Source organism: Apus apus, chromosome 9, assembly GCF_020740795.1.
Source record: "Apus apus isolate bApuApu2 chromosome 9, bApuApu2.pri.cur, whole genome shotgun sequence".
NCBI classification, from domain to species: Eukaryota; Metazoa; Chordata; class Aves; order Apodiformes; family Apodidae; genus Apus; species Apus apus.
Genome location: NC_067290.1, coordinates 8,548,090 through 8,566,036, shown reverse-complemented (window position 1 = coordinate 8,566,036; position 17,947 = coordinate 8,548,090). Strand labels below are relative to the sequence as shown.

Here is a 17,947-nt window from a genome sequence, read left to right as displayed (position 1 = left end):
GTCAGTGCACATTTCTGTTTAGGAGCACATAGTAAAGGGGGCATTCAGATGTTTGAAAAATTCCATAACTGCCCAGAAATAGCTGCTCTGAGACAGCATTGCTGTTAATTTGTCAAGTATACCACTAGGTTAGCATATTTATCCCCTCCAAATGAACTGAAACTGCTTATTTTGTAGTTTATAAAACTGCATCCTATGAATGTATGGCTCAAAATACCCTGCAGGTAAGGGTCTGTGCTGAAACGTGGTTAGTAGCATAAATAAGAATGGGCTTGGGCTCTTCCCCAGGGGAAGTAACTGTGGAGTCTTTCACTAACTCTGTGATGGTACCAGCTCTTAAATATTAGCTACATGCTACATCTGAGCTGTTTTCAGCTACTGAGATGGAAGTTCATAATGAGACTGCTACAGTAGGCAGGGGATTTATCAATCAGAGGCATCAGGAAAAGCCTTCCCCTCTGCCCTCATCACCTGAGGATATATAGATACATTGCACAACTCATCTTGAAACCTGTTGATAATTTACACAACACTTAGCCTGTCAGAATTAGGCTCCATTAAGAATTACTCAAGTCCTAGAAACTGTCATCTGCCTCCCCCACCCCTCCCATTTTTCAGGTGAAGAAGGGAATATCCTATTTTCAGTTATAAGTGCCATGATGCTAGTCCTGACATTGCTGCTGGTGCTATAAAAGCAGGTCAGTCTCCCTCAGGTTGGAGAGCCTAGTCCTTGGGAAGAGTAAGTAAAAGCACTCCTCTAAGTCAGGTAAGGTCTTTCCTTCTCAGCTCACTTTTAATTATAATTGCTACCATCTTCTTTTCTTTGTGAGGGCTGCAAATCCAGTTGGGGATCTGGCGAGCTGATCTCTGACAATATCAGATGTTCTCAGAACTCTTAATCGAAGGCAGCCCATAAAAGCACCCCAGGGAGTGCTTTATTCTCTGTGTTTAAAAGGACATGAAAGTACAATAGTTCTCTTTATATGGGTACAAAGCAGCCAATTGATCTTGTCAGTTTAATAAATAATACAATTGCTTCCATCAGACACTGTTAATAGACTCCTGTCTGGACTAATGTTGTACAGAATTGTACAAGTACAGCAATGTTATCTACCTCCGTCTGCCCCAGATTAACCACCTCCCCCTTTATCACCTAGAAGCAAAGCTTCCAGCAGCAGTCCCTGACGGGCATCAGGTCCTCTGATCTTCACCTCTTTCTTCATTTTAATGTGTGTTCTTGGAAGAGATGAGCTAATTTCCTGATGCATCTGTTGTCTGGCTGGTTCCTAGCATTTGTACTGATTCAAAGAAGCTTGGGAAAGTAAAACAGGCAGTAGGTTTGGGGAGCATGGGGGGTTAGTTTATTTTTTTAATCTGACTGTGGTTTCAAGATGCAAAACTTGGATCATGCTTTTCAAAGATTGTAAAGATGCAGGGAAGCTCAGATGCAGCTTCTTACCTGGGGCATTATGAACACAAGGACCAGACATCAGCAAAAGTGATACAAGGCTTTGGTTCAAAAAGCTCACAGCTCAGGGGGTTGGGATGTTCCTGGTTTGGTGCCAGCATAATTAGATCATGCCCTTCCCACTCAGCATTTTAAGTGGGTCCTGAGTTTTTGCATTATCAGCATTGTTTTTTAGGAGAGCATTAGCTGGGGTACAGACACACCGGAATTCATGGAGAAAGTTCTGGGAGCATTAGCAGAGGCAGATTTAAAAATTTTGATTTTCTTGGTTTTGGTTTGTTTTCTTCTTTTCTCTGCCATTACAAGGAGTGGTTCTGAGTTTTTCAGCTGAGGTATGTGATAAACAGGCAGGAAGAGAAGGTATTTTTCACTGGGAACAGCTTTCTGGGGTTTTCAGGATCAGAATGTTACACTTTGAAGATAGTTTAAATCCATAACTGCTGTAAGATTATCTTTTTACATCTTTCTGCCTATATATATATATATACCTATATACATGTTGATGTATGTATGGGGGATTTATATACATATAAAAATTAAAATATAGGTATGCTTTATATGTATGTATACACACTTATGTATAAATCTAATCTTTGCTGTCAGAGTCCCCACAGGTTGTTTCCCCAGATGAGAGACCAGACATGCCTCTGAGTGTTGTTGAGCTCTCAGCTCAGCCTGACAAAGGAGATATTGTAGGGAGCAAAAGATGACTGATTCTCTTCCTTGTGTTTGCCAGAAAAATACATCTGATCTTAATGCCAGAATCAGTAATTAAATCGTTAGTAACATTTTGTCTATTGTAATAACCTGAGTGACTAATGAATGACCAATTAATAAAATAAGTTGTTGTTGACAATTTATTTAGCTTCACTACGCCTTGGCTTTCCCTGCTGTAAAAGGTAGGTGGTAACAACATTGGAACTCAAAGGGGCACTAGAAGGATAAATACATCATTTACATACTGCTCAGGTATTTCAGGTGCTGGGACAGTATATGAACCTATAAGATCTGTTTCTAAGCAGAGAGATATTCTGATTGAGCAATGAGGTCCAACAGCATCAGGAGAAGTCAACAGACCTGAGATTCTTTTGTATCTGTGGGGAAAGCAATTTATTGGAATTCAATACTTCATCCTCGGAGCCTTTTTCCCTGGATCCCTGAGTGATCGAGTCTGTGCTTGCACAGATATTGCTTTTGAATTGTTGTTGCTTTTCTTGCAGAGAAAATATTCACACTTCTGCCTTCTTACTGAAAGATGAACTCAGATGCTTTTTATTTTAAAATTGAAATCCAGATTCCTTGGCTAGTTTTAGATATAACTTCAGAAAGAAAAATCAGTCCTTTGAATAATAAAATGTCTGTGTTGAAAATAAGTTTTCTTCGCTCCTGCATCCATTTCAGATTGAGGCTACTGTGGGTAAGACCCAATAATGCCTCTAAAGTCACAACTGGTTTTTGAAAGGCAGCTCTGTGCTATTCTTTGAGTGTTTTTCATGCTTTCAGCTGTGGCATGAAAGACCTAGAACTCTGATCTCTGGTTTTGGCAAGTCAAGTAATTCAATTCAATTTCAGAACCGTGCAGCTGTGAAGCTTTACAGTTTTTGATGTTAAAAAAGGTAGGAATTATTTCTGTTCTCTGTGATTTGTGAGCAACTGCTGCTTCTGTTGGCAAACCCAGGAAGAAACCTGTCTGTCTGATGTGCAGGGACTGTTACTGATACCTGCGCAAACACCTGAGTAGATATTACACATCTAGTTGGCATCTCCAAGATCAAAGTGCTCTCGGATGCTCTGTTGCCCTTTGAACAGCATTTAATTGGCCATGAGACCACATTTCAGGACCTGAGACTGAGCTTTTCCACCTCTGGTTGCTGGGTGAGGTCAGTGTTCTCATTCTCCTTTTGAGTGCAGAGAGGACTGCATGGTTGCTTCCCTTGCTCTGGTTTTCTTACTCAGAGAGTTGTGGTGAAGACGCTGAGTTTGGGGTCTCTGCTCTTTCTTATGGGCAGTTTCTGCAGATTGATTGAAGCACATTTGCATCGACACCCCAGGTATCTTCTACAGAGAAGATTTCATGCATGTCTGGCTGACCTTTCTGACCTTACAAAGCCTGTGCTGAACTCCTCACAACCTGATTCCCTGGGGAGTGGACAGTAGCTTTGGGATGATGGGTGCTGACCTCAGTGTGAAGCTGGGGTTCAGGGTGCATGGAAAAAGCCGGCCTTGGCAGCTGCTCCTCACCCACCTCCTCCCACTGTGGGAGGGGAAATTATCCAGCAGCCTTTTGCCGACCAACCTTGTGCTGGTCCTGACATAGAAGCCCCATCTGCACTGCTAAAGAGGCATCGACTGCTCACTGGCACAGCCTCTGCTGACACTGGTGCCACATGGGCCAGGACTGGCTCCAATCCAGAGCCTAAGATGCTCCTGAGCATAGTGCTGAGCCCTAAGATTGGCATTCAGTGCCTTCCTGATCCAGAGGACTCACCTCCCACCCAGCTTGGACGATGGGCACAGCTGGTGCCTGGCTGTCCCCCCCCCCCCAACAGCTAACTGCAGTGCCCCTCATTTCCAGCACTGCAAAACCAGCCTATTCCACCAGCTCGCCTTTGGGGGCTCCTCCCCAGGGGGTTTCAGTGCCTGTTCTTTTACTTTCATTAGAAACAGAGGCCATGTAGTTCAGCTGTCTGACAAAAGAGAGCTGGGATGTGAAGGCAGGCTCTGTTCTACCATCAAAGCAGACTCTTCCAGACACTGTTCCCCCTCCACTATATAATGGGGCATTACCAGCCGGTCTGGGTTGAGTGGCTGAGCCGCTCACATTGTGCTGCTAAGACATCAACCCCAAGCTGCTCTTTGCTGTACTGAGGGAGAAGTACAGGGCAGACTTTGCTCACAGGACAGGGCAGAGCATCCTGGTTGTTTCCACTCTACTAGAGGAAAAGGATCTGGCATTGCAGAGATGGACACACCAGTTATTTTGCGCAGGAAAACCAGAGTATCTGTGTGCTAACCACATGCTATGAACTGTCTGCTGCTAACCAAAGCACTGTGCTGTGCACTGATACTGAGTAGCTCTGTGACTCAGGACAAGGACACTGTGCTGTGGGTATTTATTGATTATATGGTGCAAAAAAGCTGCTTAGGTCCTTCATAGATAGATCTGAGATCCAGGTCTCCTCTGTGACAATTTTGCAGCCTGGACAGGTGTTGGAGGGATGGGTGGCAGGGAGGTGGGATGGGGGTTAGAGCCACCCGAATTGGCAGTGGATGTCAGGACACTGCCAGCACTCTGCACAGACAAGTGTGAGGAACAAGAGGGGGAGGAAGGTGGAACGTGGGGAGATGTGCATTATGGAAGGGAGAAAGCAAAGCCATCCTGCAGGATGTCACTTCTGCATGGAGGACTCTGATAAGGCTCAAACTGGTTTTATGCCGCACACCTGCTGTTTGCAGCCAAGTCTAAAGGCACCAAGGGTATCAGTTTCTTGCAAGATTAAACTCTTTGATTCCAATCTCTTTAGCGGGAAAGCATGTTGTTTTATCTAATGCTTATCTCTGTCTGTTTTAGGCTGTGGCGCCTGCTGAGAAAAGGTATGCATAATGAAATGATTAAATCATGTGTTTTCAAATAATCAAAGTCATGCTGTTTTCAGCTATGCAGAAATCCTGTTCCTCTTATGAGACATCTAGCCAGATCCAGAATTTCTTTTAGGTTTGATATTTCTTAGAAGGATTCTGAATAAAAATGAGAATCTGGTTAAGGCCAGTTCTGCTCTCCTGTCTGCCCAGGGCCAGATATGATCACATTCATATTCTTCTTGTGTAGCTGCAGACAGAAAATAACTTTGCAGTCTGATTTTATGCTCTAAAGAAAATCATTCATGCTGTGACAGCACTTCAAAATATTTCAAACCTTATTCTGTATATGCTGCTGGCTATGACTGCAGTGCAGAAAAAAACGCTTCACTGAATTGGTAACTATGGGAAGGGGTGAAGTTTCCAAATCATGACTTTCCATCCTGATTTTGTAACTAATCCCTTGTCTCTGCTGTGTGTCCAGTTTGAGATGTCTTCCCTCTATTTCTGGACAGCTTCACGCTTTGGTATCCCCGACACAGTTGGTCAACACTGCTTAAATGTTCTGCATGGTAAGGTCAGATGCTACGCAGGCTGCTGCACACAGAGTCATGTCCTGACTGTGGGAAATCTCCCTAGGGAAATGCACCCTGGAGCAGGTAGTGAAGTGAAGGAAAGGAATCAGAAAGATCCTCATGGTCACAGTCAAGATTCCTATCCATCCACCAAGGTAAGATCTCATCTTAAAAGGATGTTGTCAAGGCTGATTGACCTGAAATGAAACCTTGTGTGCTGTTTTGAGAGATGCGCATGTATGTGTTCCCATGTTCTGCTGATTGGGGTCACTAGTAGAAGCAAGTGAGAAACCAGCTGAAAACAAACAGGAATGTTGTTATCAAGGAGCCTCTGACCTCCGAAGGGCATGGAAGTGACAGTGAACTGATGGAGGGTAACAGGCTTATTGTAATGAAGGGACTGTATTTACAGAGGAGGTAGCACTGCAGATATAAGGGAGCTGCACCATAGAACACTTTTATAGGTTAATTTTTGCAGATCCTAAACACAACCTCGGGGAGAACAGCAGTGAACAAATCCGTCTCTCCCTCTTAGAGCCACATTTAGGGAACTGAGTAACAATTTCAGTCTATCTAAGAAGGCAGAGAAATTTAATTGAATAGCAAAAGATCAGATCTACATTTCAAACAGAGGAATTATCTTTTGAGGACAAGCAGACAAATTTAAGTTTGACAAAAGGAGCTCTAAGAACTCATTTGCTTTACCATAATGGAAACTGTCACCACCAGTCTCATTTTTATTATTATGGAAGTGTTGCTCCAAGATACTGCAGATCTGCATGTGCTCTTCTCCATCACAAAACTGAAAACACCTCAGGGCAAATGAAGCTTGCAGTTTCAGAGGCCCAAGATTCTGTACTGCAGCAAAAGAGCTAGAGACCACATGGTTGCACTTCTGGGATGCTACCCTTGCTCTGCACATCAGATCTTGGAGACCATGCTATTACTCCAGCAGAAAGCATTAGTCAGGGACAGTAAACCTGACTATCTGTAACCAGGCAGCAGATGGAGATGGAAGAAAAGGAAATAATCAATAATAAAATTCTGCATTAAGAGACAGACAGCTTAGATGACTGCATTCGTTTGCACTCCCCTTGTAAAGTGTATTTCCTAGTTTTCCTCTAGATATGGTTTTCCTCAGAAGACAGAGGTTTGTTTTTTTTTTAAAAAAAAGGCAACAAAAACCAAACATGACCACCCTCTCCCCTCAGCTTAGCAGCAGTGCAGAACAAATCCAGCGTTCAAAAAGCAAAGAGCAATGATGTCTTCTCTTCAGATGAACAAAGATGGATGGTTATGCCTTCAGCTTTTAAAATGCTATTACAGAGCAGAGCTTGACACTATTCTCTTTTGCTCTGCCCAGTGTGGCTCTCTGGGACAGGCCATGGGAAGTTCACCTTGACAGGAGAGTTTGCCAGCTACTCACAGACCTCACATGTGGAGCTTAAAGGTTTTTCCAACTGGGAGTTAATGCCACCAGTACCCAGTTGCAGACTTCTGTCTCATTCCCTTGACTGCTGTACCTCCTACTTGAACCTAAAACTTTAACCAGCAGCCAAGAGGGAGACGAGCTTATGTGGGTTTAGATTCTTCAGTGTAATCTACTTGAAAAATGTCTATTACTAAAAGGTGTGAAGGCTTTAGCAGTCAAGAGTGGAATGACTTTGTGTAAATAACAAATTATACCATCCGTATTGATTTTTCTTGTCTGAGCAATTCCCAGATCAAATGTGCTCTTTCTACAAGTCAAAAGGTGATATTTCTAACTGCAGACACTCCAAATTCTGAAGCGCTAAATCCCAAGTTTTTCTTTCTCTGCTCCATCATTTCTGTAAATAAAAACTCTACAGTGAAGACACACCTTACCCTTCTGTTGCTGATCCATAAAGCTTACTTTTTAAATAAGGAAAAAGCTTCCCGGCTCCATAAACTGGGCCTGGCTGTGAAGAGTGATTGCACAGTAAATACACAGTTGTGTGCAGCTTTTAACCTCCCCAGCATCCCGAGTGTTCTGATGGATGGTGCCCCCCTACTTCCATCACCTGACCTATAGACATGGAGTCTGTCTTCTTCTCACCAAGTTTGCTCTGCTTGAATCAGACGGTGACAGACTTGTGGGTCCAACACTGACAAGAAATGCAGTGCATGGTGGAACAAGAGATGGAAACACCCAAGCCCTTGGGATCAGATGAGCCCACTGTCAAATTGGTCCCTCCGTTCTTTACGCACTGCTGAGTGTTCAGATTTAATTCCCCCTCCTCCAAGTCCACCAAGGAGATTTTGCTTCAGTGGTGTTGCTTGTTTGAGATCCACTGGCAAAACTGTCAGCAGCAATGCCTTCAGCTCTGTGCAGAGGTGGAGGCTGAGAGGAGACCTTGGGTGGGCCCCACCACAAACTTGCAGTAGTGTTGCCTCAAGTAACATTGCACAGACAAGATAACGGATTTTAGGAAATGAGTGAATTCAGCATTTATTCATGAGTGCACTCTGGGAAGATTCTTAACATCTTTTTCACTAAAAACAACAACCAAAAAATTGGCATTTCAAAATACAGAAAAGATATCAAATACCGAAGGGACATCCTAATGAGGGAGAGGAATTCAAGTTGATTTAACTCCAGAAATAAAAATTGAATACTTTGAATTTTTCTTTGTACAACTGATACAATGTTTTTTATTTTTCCAAACAAAAAATATGCTTCAATTTACTTATTGAAATATTAATTCAATCTTGTTCTTGAAGGTGGAGTGAATGGTGCTGACTTGCATTCTCAGACTTTCCTGAGGAAACAAAGCTATCAGCAAAGAGATGATGGTGACCAGACCTGGATGACCAAAGCTCTAGTAAGGTACCACATGTTGTCTGAAAGTATGTCAGAGCCCAGCCAACTTGTTTGTGTGACCTTAGCTACAAGCTCCTGTACCAAAGTGGTGCCACAGAGCTCTGTGGTTCCCAGGCTGCCAGCAGCAGCCGGGTTGTGGATCAGCCTCAAATGTCCAGACCCCAGAGCAGAGACATCCTGAAACCGTTCAATGGGAAGGAAACAAATTTTGAGTAATTCCTCTGTAAGAAGTACAGCTTAACAGCACTGTGGTGGTCTCTGGTGTGTGACACAAGCCTTTCTGTGCCCCCAGAGTTTCTTCCAGTCTTCTCCTGTCCCAGATCTTCCAGCCTTTCTGCACTTGCTTCTCTCCTTTGAGCTCCTTCCTTCCCAGCAGAAACTGGCTGTGCTTGCATCCCTTTTTTTTCTTGATCCTTGTTAGTATGAGAGATGTTTTAGATACCAAGTTAGGTCTAAATACAAGACTGCAGGAAAAAGGGTGCTATGTGGTTATTTCCCCTGTCTCCATTAAGTGTTGTGCCCTTCCTGTTCAAACAGAGCATTTGATCTTTCTTAGACAATTTATCTCTCTCATTCTTTTCTCTTATAGTCTCCCACAGCAAGGTCCCAAAAGCTATCTAATAAATATGGATGTTACGACATCCTCCCACAGTAACTCTAAACATCATACAGGAAATTGACCAATAAATGATATAATTACTGCAAAGATGAAAACCAGCACTCCTGAAAACACACAGTGAGATGCTTTTTATCTTGTAATACAATTTATTTCTTTTTCTTGCCTGCTCTGTTTTGTCTTTCTCCATCTTTCAAGCTCTTGTTTTGCCTCATCACTTGTGATCTTATCCAAGAAATGTATATCTCCAGGCACAGAAATATAAAGCTCAGTCACTCTGAGCTGCCACGGGAATGCAGGTCCGCCCAGTTGATTTTTTCCCGTTGTACTGGGTGGGGTGGCTCTGCAGATCCACTCACATACACACCCTTTCTTTTTTGGTACTGTTAATTATTTTAAGCTGCTCTTCAGGTTGGTAGCATAGCTTATTGCTGTGGAAAATGGGCAGTTTCTCCCCTTCTGTGGTGACTAGTAAGTTGTGAAAAGCTTTTCGGCTTGATTTATTCCGATTTCTGTCATGTCTTGCTAATTTATCTATTATCCTCTACAATAAGGCAAATTAAACCAAGTAGTTAAACCAGACAGAGAGAAGGGCATGTATTTTCCTACCCAAAAGGTACTTCTGAAACAAAAAAGACATGCTTTAAGCAGTAAATGATATATTTTGCTTTGAAGGAAGGACAGCACCGTATAATTATCATTGACTCCGTTGTCACCGACTCATCGAGTTATCGCTCAACTTTGCTTTGTTCCTCCATCCAGTCAAAGCAGTGGAACACAAAGCAGGAGGCTGCTCTGCTGAGTGCTCCAAGGATGGGATTGCTGAATGCTGTATTTTAATAATCTGCCTTGTCCACAGGAGCTGAGCCAACCCCAGCCAAAGCAGAGAGCAGTTGTTGGCCAACAAAAACACAGCTGTGGAAGCTCATTTTGAAGTCTACCAGCCTTTCTGCTGTCCCTTTTCAGAGATTAAGCTTAATCTCCTGTATGTGAGGCTTATGTCACCTTATTTAAGAACAGTTTCACTGACAGCCTTGCAGGGTTGTTTTTTTTTTTCCCCCTCTTTGCCTCATCCTTTGTGGTTTTGGCAGGGAAACGGCTTTAGTAGAAATGTACCCAGACAAAAAAGCAAAGCTGTGTAAAACCTGTGTGATTGTGCCACACAGCCAGTGGCCAGGGCATGGCCATGCAGGGGGCCCAAAAAACCACAAGCTTTTGGAGAAAAGTGCAAGCTGATATATTGGCATGCTGTCAAAGCCAGGTATACCCAACCATTTTGTGTAATTTGACCCAATAGGCACATACACAAAACAGAAGCTGTGTTTTAATCCAAGTTTTACTTCCCTTTTTATAGTTTCCTCTGCAACCCAAGGGAAATGGAAATGTGGCAGAGGAGGCATTTGTCTAATCCGTATGGTTCAAAATTTCATAAAATTCTAAGTGAGCTGCAGCAAAATGAAGCAGCTGAGTCTCACCAGCCTGTCTGCCTCTCTCCATGGCCTCATCTGCATTGTGCAAAAGCCAAATCAGAGTTATAAGTAACTCTGCTCCACTGCCAAGAAAGTCATTGCATTGGTTTATCCAGAAGGACTTCTGAACCAAAGATAGCCTCTGGTGTGTGGGTTATGTTTCAGGTCTGCTTTTGGAAGAGAACTGTTCCAAAAGAAGCTGAATGTCTGTCTTCAGGTCTGTGATTATTGTAAAAGGCTGGATTTGAGCCTTTTTTTTTTTACTGCCTGCGTGTCACAGCTCTTTCTAATGATCACTGGTTGCTGCCTCAGTTGAGTAAGTTTCCCAGATTAACCAGGGAAAAGAGAAACCGTCCACCCTTGGTTCTTTTTCATTTTATAATTATCTGCTGTTTCTCTAGAGTTGCTCTTTTATCATAATATTTTGCTCTTGCCCAGTGCCTTGCAATTAAGACGAAGCAGCTCTGTCTAGTTCACAATCTAAGATCACATGCTGCAAACCCTTGCTCATTAGAGCAATCCCACTGGAGAGAAGAAGGCTGTTTCATGTCAAGTCTGCTTGCTCAGTGAAGTTTAGTAGGTTCTGACCTTAAGTTACATGTTTTAAGATGTCAGCAAAATGTTCTGTGACTCATTGTTAATAGTATAATTGCTAACGGGCTGAATCCCTAAAAAATAGGTTGAAATATGTTTATATAACAAGCAGAAAACTTTCATTCCCAAAGAGAAGGAACAGTTGTACTTTGCACATGCCTTGTTCTTGGCCTGATGTTGTCCTACGTGCTGTGCCAAAAAGTAATAATTAAAGGGACATGGTCAACATAAAACTATATTGGAATTCCTTACCTGTGCTACTTGGCAATGCACTAGGGTGTGCAGAGTAAAGAATTTTTATGAAATAAGTTTGGTTTGCACGACTTTGGCTCTTTGTTCTTTCTGCAGTGCTCAGTTTTAAGTATAAACTCTATTTTTTTCTGATTTCACTTCTGGTTGGTGTTCGATCACTCAGTGTTCCTGTGCTGTATGTGTGCTGAATTTAAAAGACATCTGCTTCACTTCAGCTGTATCCCCCACTGTCATTCTTTGCTTCCTTCTGTTATATGCATGCTAAAATATTGCTGGCATGAATATGCAAGGAAAGTAAATGCAGAGCCAGCACCACAGATAACTGCTGATCCTTTTAAAGTGTCCAAACCTCTCATGAGGTCTTTGATGCAGAGGCTGATAAGCAAGAGAGACTAAGATTTGACTGCTCTCTTTGCAAGCAACAAGAGCAAGCATCTGCAATTATTTTATGAACACAACCACTGGTGAGAATTACAAATCAATGTGTGCAGCATGCCTGGTATATTTTGTTTTAATGCAACTCTGCTTCACACAGTATTTGGAGTTCCTCAGCTGTCTTGTTAGATCCTCAACATCAAAGCATGGTGATGAAGGAGTGAGCCACCTCCTCCCCAGCTGGGATCACGTGGCAGATGCTGCAAGGGACCCTGCAATTTTTGCTGATTTATTTTTTGTGTGTTTCCCCCGAGTGGAGGGTGTTGCAAGCAATTCACTGGAAATCACAACTCACTTGGTAGCCAAGTGATTTTAAGTAAAATTTCAAGACATCTGCATTTAAATTAAAAGAAAAAGTTTAAAAATGCATAATGCTGAATCTGCAGGCAGGTAGGACCCTCTTGCCAGTGTCAGATGGGGCCAGATGGGTTTGAGCTGCGTTAGCAGGCAGGTTATGGTGAGCAGACTTGTCCTGTTCAGATGCTAGCACCCTTCCCTGCCCAGAGAGCTTCAGATGGAGAGGGGGGATTGACTCCCACCCTTGGGAGTTGTGTTGTGTGTGGAGGGCTCTGACCTCCAGCTCTGGGCTCAGCTCCTTGCTCACACAGCCCAGCAGCTCCTGGCCTGGAGCCGGCTCATAACTGGCCAGCTGGAAACTCAGCTGGAGGAATTTACATCCATCTGCACCCACAGCCCATCACTGCTCAGGGTGCAGTTGGAGGTTAAAGCTAAAACAATCCTTTTTCTAGGAACAATGCCCTGGGCAAGGCCTGTTTGATCCAAAAGATTTGATGTTCTCAAGAAAAGAACAACATAACCTTCTTTACTTCAAAGCTCTGCCTTTCCCCATACTTAGAGAGGTTATAACAAAAAGGTCTTGTGATCTAACATGGTCAATCATAGCCCAAGGGCTGTGCAATAGCCTGCTCTGTGAACTGCTTGTAACGAGTGCAGAGAGGGGGAAAAACAGCCAAAAAAGCAAAATGCCAGGATAAAACATAAGGTCAGCTTGAGTATTGGATGTACTTGAGAAAACCATGGCCTGCTCGTGAGGAATGCCCAAGCTGAAATGGAGGGTCTGTGCACTGAGCTGGGCTCTGCCTGGGAGCCATCCCTTTCCCTGCAACAGCAGGGGGAGGAGACGACCAAAACAAGGACAGCACACACTTCCTCAGATCCAAAAGAGCATCGTGAAATAAATACTACAAATATTAGTGTGTGTAAATGTTCAGTTGGGTCAAAAGCCAAAGGAAAGCACTCTGCAAGAGCCAGGCCAGTCAGCCCGACGTGGCTGGCAGTCAGCAGCTTTGTAACCAGCAGATTAATGAGCTGCAGAGAAACGTCCTCCTGCTGACAATTTACTTCTGGCTGATCTCAGCTGCCATCGATGGGCTGGCATGTGTTATGCAGGACTTTTAGAGGAATTGGTTGTAGCTGAGGAGTGGGTGGCTGGGAGACACTCCCAGCACAGCAGAACTGCTGGTGGGTAAATACTCCTTCTCCCAAGGGTTGGGTGCTCTCTGTAGCTGTGGTGCTTCTCTCTAGAATTTTTGTCTTTATTTATTTAAATATCTTTCAGCCGTGATTTGTAATTCTTCAGGACAACTAGTTTGCTGTTTGTTTTGTTTTTTTTTTTTTTCTTCTGGAACTCAGTAACCACTTGACTTCTTTCCAGTTGATGCTCCCTGTGCACAACGAGGGAAGTGTGCCCTTCTGTTATTAGGGCTTATATATATATATATGTATAATATATATCTATATATCTATATATCCATCCCCTTTAATGAAATGAAGAGTGAGTTTGTCTGCACTGCATTTTGTAGGGGTCAGAGGTGGAGTCTGCAACACCCACAAGGTTCAACAGTGAATGTAGACAAAATTACAAGCATACGCTGGGGGTGTTTGTGGGAGTCCATGGTGCCTTTGTGGAGCTGAGCAGACCTGACAGCTCAGCTTGGGGTCAGTTCAGCTGCCAGGACTTGGTCCCTCAGTCCCAGGCACTTGGCAGGAGAGGCTCCTGCTGCTCATGGGCAGCTGCAGGGGTTGGAGAGCATGCTCTGCTCTTGGCTGCTCTTTAAAGAGCATAACATCTCTGCAGACAGAGGTTGTCTTTGTACTAGAAATGGCTTTATTCCCTGTGTCAGTCAGCAATGTCTTGAGCAGGTTTAGACATAAATACCCTGATAGAACAGGGTATTGATCTGCATCAGACCTGGCCTCCTGCTGCAGTAGGCATTTTGGGAAAGTGCAGCTTTTGGGGGTTGGAGCATTTCTGGTGCGGGGAGAAATCTTGTTGCATCTCTGCAAAATGCTCCCCAGGGGAAAAAAAAGAAAAAAAGAAAAGAAAAGAAAAGCCTCATTTTCCTGAAATTCAGCCAGTTTCTCTGCAGCATTTAATTTCTAATGTCCAATTGCATATCCAAGCAGGCTGGCCTGTGTGCTACAGTGGAGATCAAAGCCACTGTGGGAGCTTGTTTGGATTGAATTGTACATGAGCACAAGGGACATCCTGTTAAAATTATAAAAACACAGTCTAGGTACCTATGTTTGTGTTTCAGTGCACTGATAACAGTATTTCCTGGGGCAAACATAAGCAAAGGTTTATCCCTTAATCTGGAACTGAATTTAGAGTGAACTTATATTCAGAGATGTGTAAGTAAAATAACTCAAAGAGAATAATAATAATAAAAAAAAGGATTAGCAGTTAAAGGCATCTTCACAGAATCATAGAATCTGAAGGGTTGGAAGTGACCTCAAAAGATCATCTAGTCCGACCCCCCTGTCAGAGCAGGATCACCCAGAGCACATCACATAGGAACATGTCCAGGTGCGTTTTGAATGTCTCCAGAGAAGGAGACTCCACAACCTCTCTGGGCTGCCTGTCCCAGTTCTCTGGCACTCTCACAGGAAAGAAGTTTTTTCTGATGTTTCTTGCAGGAGATAATTGTCAGGAGTCTAGCTCATTCAACATTAACACCCAGAAAGCATAAGAAGCTCTAAGTTAATCATGAGACATCATTAGCTTCCATTTCTTTTTACGTATGGAAAATTATTTTCCTCCCATTCTGCTGTTTTCTGGCCCCTTTGAATGTAATAAAATGTAATTCAGCTTTTCAATTCAGTGAAACCTTTTAATCCTGCCTGTGTATGAAACACTTCATACCAGAGTGTGGCACTTCATAGTAAATTCAATTAACTCCTCTGTATACTCCTGAACTGTGAGAGACCCTCCATAAAGAAAATAAATCTGCAAATAAAGAGAATTTAATAGAAGGCTGAATGTTTTCCATTTGCCTCAGAGACCTGGTGATCAGTGTTGCCCTCATGATGCCTGACATGTCTGTAACTCTTTCTCTCCTTTTCCTTCAGAGCAAAACCTGCTGTCTTCTGAAAACATCCTGAAGACAGGGACTACAGCTTGCATGGCTGCTCCAGGCAGCCCCACATCCCTTCCCATAAATGTTACAGGAGGACTCCTCACCATCTTCGGGCAATTTTTCAGGTCAGTAAAAAGCCAAAAAAACCCATCCAGGTCCAGGATACTCACATGGAATGGCTGTTTGGTACAAGCCAAGAGCAGGCTGCTTTGGATGGCAGCCTGCAAGCTTGCAGCATGGGGCTTTCCCTGGGGGTTTTGTTTTGGAGCGATCCTCTGTCACAACATGGGGTGCTTTTTGGAGACTGTGTTTGAAAACATTTTTCTTCCTGCAACATGTGTCCACTGCTGCCCTAACAGGGTGCAGGGCAGGCAGTAGTGGATTGGAAGTCCATGTTACAAGAGCCAAATGTGCAGCACAGGGTTTAAAATGGTAGTAAACGTGGGATTGGTTAAAGAGTGAGTTAAATGGAAAGGAACCTGTAGCTACTGGTAGGGCATAGAGCTCCATATTTTCACCTCATCAGCACACAACAGCATTTATGGAGCTCCTACAAAGCTTTCAAGGTTCATTGTACATGTGGCTGTGTATTTTTTGCCATAAACATCTTGTATTCTTGATGGCATTAACTTCTCTGGCAACCTGGCCTCTTTTGAATCCAGTATTTTTATGGTGGCATCACTAAAGCCCTTCTGAAGGTTGCCATGAAGCATCAGCTACCCTTTTCCAAAGCAGAAGTGTGGCGAGGAAAGCTGCTGACACACCTGGGCCACTGGGCTTTCCTCCTGCCTGTGCTGGCTTTGGGAAGTTCTGCTGAATGTGCGAGCAAAGCTCCTAATTCACATCTGCTTCCCTTTTGGTTTGACACGGGACTCATGCAACACAGTGAACTGGAGACAGAGCTTGTCAGTGAGTGTGGCTTTGGGGGATGGCTGTTGCTTTGATGAGATGCTTGTGGGGACTCCCTTCTGCACATCTTGATGTGCTTGAATACAATTCTGATCCCAGTGAGGCTACAGGGTTTGCTGTGTTTGAAGGTGCTTTGACAATTCACCTGTCTTGCTTAGGTAATAGCTAGAGTATTCCCCTAAAATCTGGTTGAAGAATTTAAATTCAAAACCCAGGATGCAGTCTTCATACTAATCTCTTTTTATGCAACTGTCAATCCAGCCTCTGCAGGCTGGTGCACACACTGTGTGTTCCCTCTGCACACCCCTGCTTTCCATCATCTCCTCCTCTAACCTCAGGCCCCTATGCAGCTCTGCCTACACCTTAGTACAAACTATACCCCCCCTTCACCCTCAAGTTTCTAATGCTGAGAAGCCACAGCCCCTGCCTACTGACCCAGCAGTGTTCCCTGATGTTTCCATTCCTGGCCTCTGTGTTGGAAAAATGCTGCTTATTTTTCATCTTTGTTAGGCTTTTCAAAAAGGTTTGGAAAATAAGATGCTTTATATCTGAGAGGGTCTCGGAATGCATAGGCTCAGTTAACTGCATGGATTAGAAACCACTTGGAGGGCTTTTTTTTTGATTTGTGAAAACTTAAATTCAGCGACCAGTGTTTCCTCTGCAAGAGAGAGTGAATTTATCAACCCTCAATTCCAAGGAAAAAGCTGCTTTCCCTGACTTCCTTACAAAGTGTTAGTGATAAACAGTATCAGCCTTCATTTCTGTCTTTGTCATGATAATACTGGATTTTGTGCATGCAGTAAGTGATGCAGGTACACCACCTATTGTTAAGATAGACCAGCACTTCCAGCAGTAACAATCACTTCACCTACTTATTATTTTGCCAAGTTGCAACTATTTGGGTTGAAAGTTTCCCACCAGAAAGTGTCTGTTTTACACTGATTAATTTGCTTTAAATTTCAGCTAAAATGTTTCAGCTGTTCCAAGATTAAGGAGTTGTGTTGTTGAATGTTGTTCTTACTACTTACGGGGCTATAGTAGAAGTTTTTCTCCCTTTTGTAAAAGAAATTCTACCACCCACACATGTTGGACTTGAAGCTTGTCATGTCTTGGATATGCTTTCTGGTGTCAGACAGGGCTGTTCTCAGAGCCTGTATGGAACAAATGGTAAAATCACAGCCCGTTTTGTTGCCTCCTGGATAACTTGCTTTCCCTGCTCCTGTCGTCTCTCCCGCCACCCAAGCTGAGTAGCTTGCTGCAGTCCCCTCTCTCCCTTTCTTCACCAAATCCATGTGGGGTCTCATTTCCCCTTCCCCTCTGTGTGGCAGGGTTGAATCCTTGCAAATCTGTCCTTGGCTCCTGAACTGGGCACAGGGATATTGAAAGCATCTCATGCGCTCAGATGAACCTTTCCACCCTCCCTGAAGTCAGCAAATGGGGTGATTTTAATTGATTGTATGAGTCTGGACAATCACATTTTGAACAAATTCCAGTTGTTACAACCTCTCTGGAGTCAGCCACCAAAACTGGCAGATGACATTGCCTTTCCCACTTTCTCAATACTTTCCCTGGCTGCCAAGTTCATTCTTGTCTCAGAGTACCCTTCTGGCACTTGCCCCTACCCAGGTGTATGTAGGGGTTCTGGGAACTGGGGCAATTCAGATTATTATTTTGTACCAACTCCTGCACTGTCAGAAATGGTATCTTCTGTGTCCGGAGGTTTGGACACTGATCTCTTTGGAAATGCTCATACTAAGTGTGTTTCTTCAAGTTTTTTCAGATTGTTGATTGATTTTGCAACCAATATTCTTGAGGGCAAGCACGTGGAAAG

At 43.5% G+C, this 17,947-nt stretch overlaps 1 protein-coding gene across 1 annotated transcript in view; it reads left to right on the top strand.

The window, feature by feature from the left end:
* The first annotated feature begins 4,812 nt into the window (after positions 1-4,812).
* The window catches only part of CHST13 (carbohydrate sulfotransferase 13), a 54,934-nt gene continuing 41,799 nt past the window's right edge, over positions 4,813-17,947 (top strand). Inside the window, exons 1-4 of the mRNA XM_051627815.1 lie at positions 4,813-5,062; positions 5,563-5,777; positions 8,365-8,470; positions 15,200-15,332. The gene's annotated coding sequence lies outside the window, so the exon portion shown is untranslated. The remainder of the gene's footprint in view (positions 5,063-5,562; positions 5,778-8,364; positions 8,471-15,199; positions 15,333-17,947) is intronic.